The following is a 6,609-nucleotide window of genomic DNA, read 5'->3' as shown; positions in this document are numbered from 1 at the left end:
TGTTAAACTTTGATATATTACAACCAAAAGGGACAAAATTTAACAAAGTTTCACTTCACAATAAAATCTAAAACTTTAAAAACTAAAAACTATGTGTGGTACCAATGGTGATGAAACTTAACAAAGTTTCACATGGAGGTCTCCGCGGTGGTCCTGGACCGTTTGATGGACCATGCCTCAACGAGCGGGGGTTCTTGCCATGCCTCAACGAGCGGGGGTTCCTCCAAGATCTAGGAAGTGCGACGTCCAACCGCCTGAACAATGCCCGACGTTGCCCGTTTGCGCCGCCTCGAAGGGTGCTAGGGTGCCACCGTCAATGTGGAGGAGCCGCCGCCATCACCACCTAGGTAGTAGGTGGAGCGGCCACGCGTCTTTGGAGATCATCGAGAGGGTGAAGGCTCCTGCGTGTCGGTCAGGCGCCACTGGCTCCCGGACTGTGGACGAGATGAGGAGCATGACTCCTTCACGGCAGTCGGGAGCCATTGGCTCCTAGACTGCCAATGGACAGGGACATCGGTGTCACCTCCTTGTCGCGGTGGAGATGGCTTCGCACCAGGGGCGACAACGACTCCTTCATGCATCATCCTATTTGTATGTCGCTATTGCGCGGGACCAATTGGGATAGTGACACTGGATCACGATTGTAGCGCGACCGCTCCAACAACAACAACTCTATCTGCTGCACGAACTCCTTGTTCATTGTGGTGACCTCGACGAGGAGGAACGACTGTTGCTGCTCTTCGTCATTCGAGGAGATATAATTCAGCTTCACGTGTGAGGGAGAGGTCGATGCAGATAAGCCCGGAGAACGCGAGCCGGCGGGGGTCGCGGAGAACCACTTCGAGCTGTTCGACTTTCCCATTGGAGCAAATTTGGGGAGAGGGGAGGCGACAGTGTAGGGTTTGCATCTGTTGGTGGACGGCTTAAATATCCGAGACTGACAGACTGGATCTGCTTCAATGCGGGTAGCGGCCAGAGTAGGCTTCTCGGTCAACGCACCGGTGTGAATACTGGGCAGGCCAATTGGCTGGTCGGCGGGCATGAATGTGTGTAGGGAAACATCCCGTCATCTCATGCGGTCACGTCTGCTTTGACCGGCATGAATGTGGCGCGAAGAGCAGAGTGAGGGTTCTAGACGGAGCTACATGAGGGTTTTCAACATGGGTCCATATTGTCGGATGCCACTACAAGAAATATGTCAACTTGTGACCACCACTATTGGTCACTGAAAGGTCACAAATTTCCATTTGCGACCTTTTTGTGACCAAAAACAGAAGGTCAAAAGCTGGCGGTCATAAACTGACTATAGCGACCTTTCTTCTGGAATGGTCGAAGACGTTTACGACCAAAATATGTCTACTATGGCGTTTTGGTCACTAGCAACCTCCCAGGCCACGTAGGCATCCAGCGTGGCAATCTAACATGGCACAAGATTCAGCCCGGTCCAATTCGATTTTCTACATGGGCCTAGCCCAACAATTCGACCTTTTTACTGTATATTTTCTCTATTAATTTTCTCTAGCTACATGGGCCTGGCCCAACAATTTGGCCTTCTTATTTTCTAGGCATGGCCTTTTGCGGTCCATTTCATTTTTATTTTCGAGGGTTTTTTGTGGTCCAGTTTTTAGATGGGTCCCAATTGTCAGATTTTTCCTAGCAGTGGATCCACATCGCTTTTTAAGCAGTATATATCAAACGGAAAGAAGAAAAGAATATGAAAATCTTCAAATAACAACCAAAATAGGTTTATTACAATATATTCTGTACAGAACAGAACATGTGAAACTCCATACACTCATTCACATCACAACAACCAGTTTAACCTACAAATATTGCATGCCCAGGAACTTAAAACTTCACGTACATAACCATACAATGTTCCACACAATCACAAATATTGCGATTGAAAAATAAAACACTCTGCCAAGTTAAAGCTAGCTACTCTTGGATACCACGAAACATGCTCTTCAACATAGGAAGAAGCCATCAACGGAGTTCTACCAACAACACAAGCTCCATTCACCTACAAGAACAGAATGGAATATCAAGTACTGGATCGTTCAAGCAGATTACAACCAACATATATATGTAGAAGTATATCAGGAAATATGATAGAAAAACCGGACAATAGATACACTTATACAGCCCAACAAATGGGTGATGACGACAAGATAAAAATATAGAATAGGAAATTTATGAGTGCATATTTGCCAACAAATGAGTGATGACAACAGATACACTTATCGGGAAAATATATATTTAACGAAATTTCACATTAGAAAGTAGTTTCTGCTTCAAGTTTTAAAACTCAACCATTCATCATTAATAGTAGCAATTCAAACTAGAACTTAAATTCTCTAGTAAGATATTCAATACAACATTGTTCTTTCAAAAAATTGAACAGTTGCAAGTAACAACTTAATAGACATCAAACTCACTAGGCAGATTAAATTACTACAGTACACTAGTGCAGAATGAATCAGTGATGTTATTATAGGTTCTGAATTCACAACGCGGGCACGACATTTGCAAATTTGCTGCAACCAAAGGTTGTGCACCAAGTAAAAGTAATTCCCAGCAAAGGTTATTCACAAGCGAGCAAAGCAAAGCATACAGGTACAACGGTATGATGCAGCAGACATACATAGACACATAACAGGATTAGACGCCACTTGATTCGCTGATCCATTACCAACAGTATAGTTAGTTTACCCTTTACTTAAATGTCAGGTCATTTCATTTCAATGCAACTCTTGGTTGCGGATGTATTATTATTGCTCTAGTACGTACTAATCAGCAGCAGCAGCAGCAATAGTACTAGATAGTAGTGTCAACCAATAAGCATCAGAACCAACCAACATATATTTATTCCTCATGACTTATTAGCAGAAAACAGAGTGAGTTTTTCTGTGCATATCTGCAATACAGTTTCAGTCTAAAACAGAGTTGGTCTACGAAAAACAGGGGTAGAGAAGTTGTTACCTGGGTGTGGCTGTGGTCGCCGAATTCAGGGATAGGGCCGCTGAGGTGGAGGTGGTCCTCCTGAATCTGCAGTTTGCCGGCGACGAAGACGAAGCGGAAGGCGAGGAGGGGCTGTGCGCCAGTACATCCATCCAGCGACAACTGCTCATTCATGGCAGGAAACCACATCACATCTCAGTCAAAGGAATGGAGGGTACGGGAAGAAGAAGAAGAAACTGAAGGTAAGAAGACCTTGATGGCGTCGGAGCAGTGGTGGAGGGGCGTCCTCCATGGGCGCCGCCTCTGCGTCCACCACTGGGAACATCTCGTTCAGGTCCTTGGCCCGCAACGCCTGCACGCACCAGATTAGATCACAACACGGCGTCGAAGCTAGAGATCGATGCAACTTCAATTCAAAACTGGATATCAAAGAACAATGTACAGAAGAACTTGCCATTTAGTTCTGCATGATCATCACGGTCTACAATAACAATACAGCATGGCGTTCTGGTTCTGTAGCTAATCAGCGCCAAGAGTAGATCTCTGAGGTAATTGCAGTGCCTTGCAATGCCCCTAAATGCAACAAAGAAGGGCTTGTTATAGTATTTTTACATTCATTCAGGACAGCAGCTTTTCTTTTTCTTGCAAAAGGACATCAGTTAACAAGTATAATTACTCCCAAGAGAAGGTTTGAAAAATCCAACATGTCTAGGAAACAACTGTTCAGTAAAGTGCAGTGCTGGATAAATCTATCATGCACATCATTTAAGCAAAAAGTGTTCCAACTAGTATGGAACCACATATTTGTTATCTGTGTATCTACACACCTTTTGGAGTAGCTGCAAAGAATTAACACTAAGCATAAGATACACTAAAGAACTTTCAGTGGAGCAGCTGCACATAATTAAGAAAGCATCAGCAAGTTAACAAGCTACTGAAAAACTACTGCAACCAAAACAGTACTACAAAATACAGATTTTGTAAAAAATTGTAAACTGAATTTTTTTGCCAAGGAAACAAAAATTTATAGCTTCAGGCCTACAGAATAGCTTCAGGCTGGAGCACTACAATTGTTGGTTAGACTTCATATAGCTTCAGGCTGGTTGGAGTACTACAGCAGCAACCATTTCATGGTTAGACTACTCCATTTGTAGTAGCCAAATATTCATATATCTACAGTAGCAAAAAGTTGGTTGCCTGACTAAATAGTCATCCTCTCGTGAGGATTCTGCAGCAAAAGAGTTGCTGCTTAGGTAGTGGCAATAGTTGACCCTGCGCTAAATTGCTCTTTGCAATTTTGGACTGAATGTATTGAGATGTTTAGCTACTATCAGCAGAGTTGCAGAGTAGTGTTTAGCTATCTATCTAGTACAGTAGCTGCTAGCCATGAGAGCGGTGAAGATTGAGGTGACCTGAGCAAGCGCCAAGGGCTGATGGTCAGTCGGTGATGCTGAACCCGGTGGCCCCATTTGTTTGCTGGTCATGGTCGCCATGGTTCCAAGGTCCTGCAGAAATTGGCATCCACTCTGTTTCAAAGCTCCCCCGTGGCGCCTAATCAAAACAGAGCAAGAATGGGGGATCTAGCACACGGTGGATGCGAGCTAGGACAAAGTGGGGGAGGCGATTTACCTCATGTGCTCGACGAATGAAGGCGGTGGATCTCAAACGAACAGGTCGCAGTCGTAGCTCTCCACGCCCCCGCCGTCAGCGACGACGGGCGTCTCCCCGTCCTTGAGCATCTTCCGCGCCATGGCTTGGACTCCGGTCAGCCGCAGAACAGAACCCTAGGATGACGCTTGGGGGCGCAAGCATGGGGGTGAGACATGGATCAGATGCCCACGGGCATCGCGTGGCGGCGGACCTCAGGCGGAGTGGAGGACCTCAGGCGTCCATGGCGGCCTCCTTGCATAGAGAAATACAGATGGGGTTGAGACTTGAGAAAAAAAAGGGAGACACAAACAGAGGGAGGAAGAAGAGCGGGGGAACACGTCGACCTGCGGGACTTCGGTCGACGGTGGTGCTGCTCCGGCAAGGCGCGAGGCCGAGGCAGCGGAGACCGAGGCTGGATCGTGTTGGATCTCCCTCCCGCGGGTTCTTCTCTTCCTTCTGGTGAGGGAAGGGGAGGGGCGAGAGGAGGAGGGCGTGGGGGAGGCCATGGACGGCGGTGAGCTCCGTCGGAGGGAGGCGGCGGCGGTGATCTGGAAGGGAGGATGCGAGCTCTCGTTCGCTCTCTCTCCATCGGGTGAGACAGTGAGGAGAGACGAGGGGAGGGATGGGATCGGGGTGGGTGGCAGCGGCGATGTGGGAGACGAGGGGAGCGAGATCTGGATCGAGCGAGGAGAGGGGGGCTGCTAGGGTTTGGGTTGGGTTGGGTTGAGAAGGGACCTGAGAGACGTTGGATCCGTCGGATGTGCACGGTCCAGATCGGCTAAGGGGGGTGATCCGTGTGAAGAGCTCTGATTGGCTCAGAAAAATTATGATTTAAAATAGTTTCTAAGTACTAAAAGTAGGAGGGTTTTGTGAAGCAGCTATCAAAAATATTTTGCAAAATGGCACAACTAAAATTTTCTATCAATTTAGACCATATTTTATGGATGATAGCCAGTTTGCATGCAATTTTTAATCTTTGTAGCTATTTTAAATCATTATTCGAGTGCCCAAAATGAGTATTTTTGTGAAGGGCCTACCAAATAATTGTTGCAAAATTGTACCAAATAAATTTTCTAAAATACTAGGCCATATTTAATGCACAATTGACCAAATGGTTGGGTGTCAGAAGTTTTGATCCACCTCTGGTGAAAAAGACAAATTTCCGCCGATTCAGCTGGAAGCGGGTCAAATTTGAACTGCAGCTGCCTCGTAGCTTGCTCTTTATTTTTTTTCAAAAAATCATTTCTAGGTACATAAGTATCTATTTAATCAGAGAAACACCAAAAAAATTCCAAGATTCAATCACTAGCTAGGAACGGACATTCCCGCCGTTTTGACCGCATTTGGAAACGGGCATAAAAAATTCAAAAAAATTCAAAAAATTGGAAAACCTTCGCATTGCGTCATTATATGTGACCAAGTTACCAGGAAAAATTATAAACTTGTAATACGGCGAATATTTAAAAAAAGTGTTCTCAGAAATGAGCTATCATGCGTGAAGATGAATGGCTTTCAACCCAAATGCTCAATCTTATGGCCACATACATGTCATAGTTTGTTCAAATGATCTCATATTGTGCACAAGGGTTCATATTGGAATGGCAAACAATGTTGCTTAAGGAAGTTTTCATTTTCTTTGGACGAAAAAACCATTTTCCATTTTTCGAGTGCCCAAAAGGAGGTTTTTTGTGAAGGACCTCCCAAATAATTGTTGCAAAATTGGACCGAATAAATTTTATAAAATACTAGGACATATATAATGTACAATTGACCAAATGGTTGGGTGAAAAAAGTTTTGATCCACCTCCGGTGAAAAAGACAAATTGTCGTCGATTCAGTTGGAAACGGGTTAAATTTGAACTGTAGATGCCTCATAGTTTGCTCTTTATTTTTTCCAAAAATCATTTCTAGGTACATAAGTATCTATTTAATCAAAGAAACACCAAAAAATTCCAAGATTCAACCACTAGCTAGGAACGGTCAAGCCCGCCGTTGTGA

The sequence above is a fragment of the Triticum dicoccoides genome, chromosome 4A, assembly GCF_002162155.2.
Source record: "Triticum dicoccoides isolate Atlit2015 ecotype Zavitan chromosome 4A, WEW_v2.0, whole genome shotgun sequence".
Lineage (NCBI taxonomy): Eukaryota > Viridiplantae > Streptophyta > Magnoliopsida > Poales > Poaceae > Triticum > Triticum dicoccoides.
The sequence above is the reverse complement of the archived record's forward strand: the minus strand, read 5'-3'. Positions refer to the sequence as shown.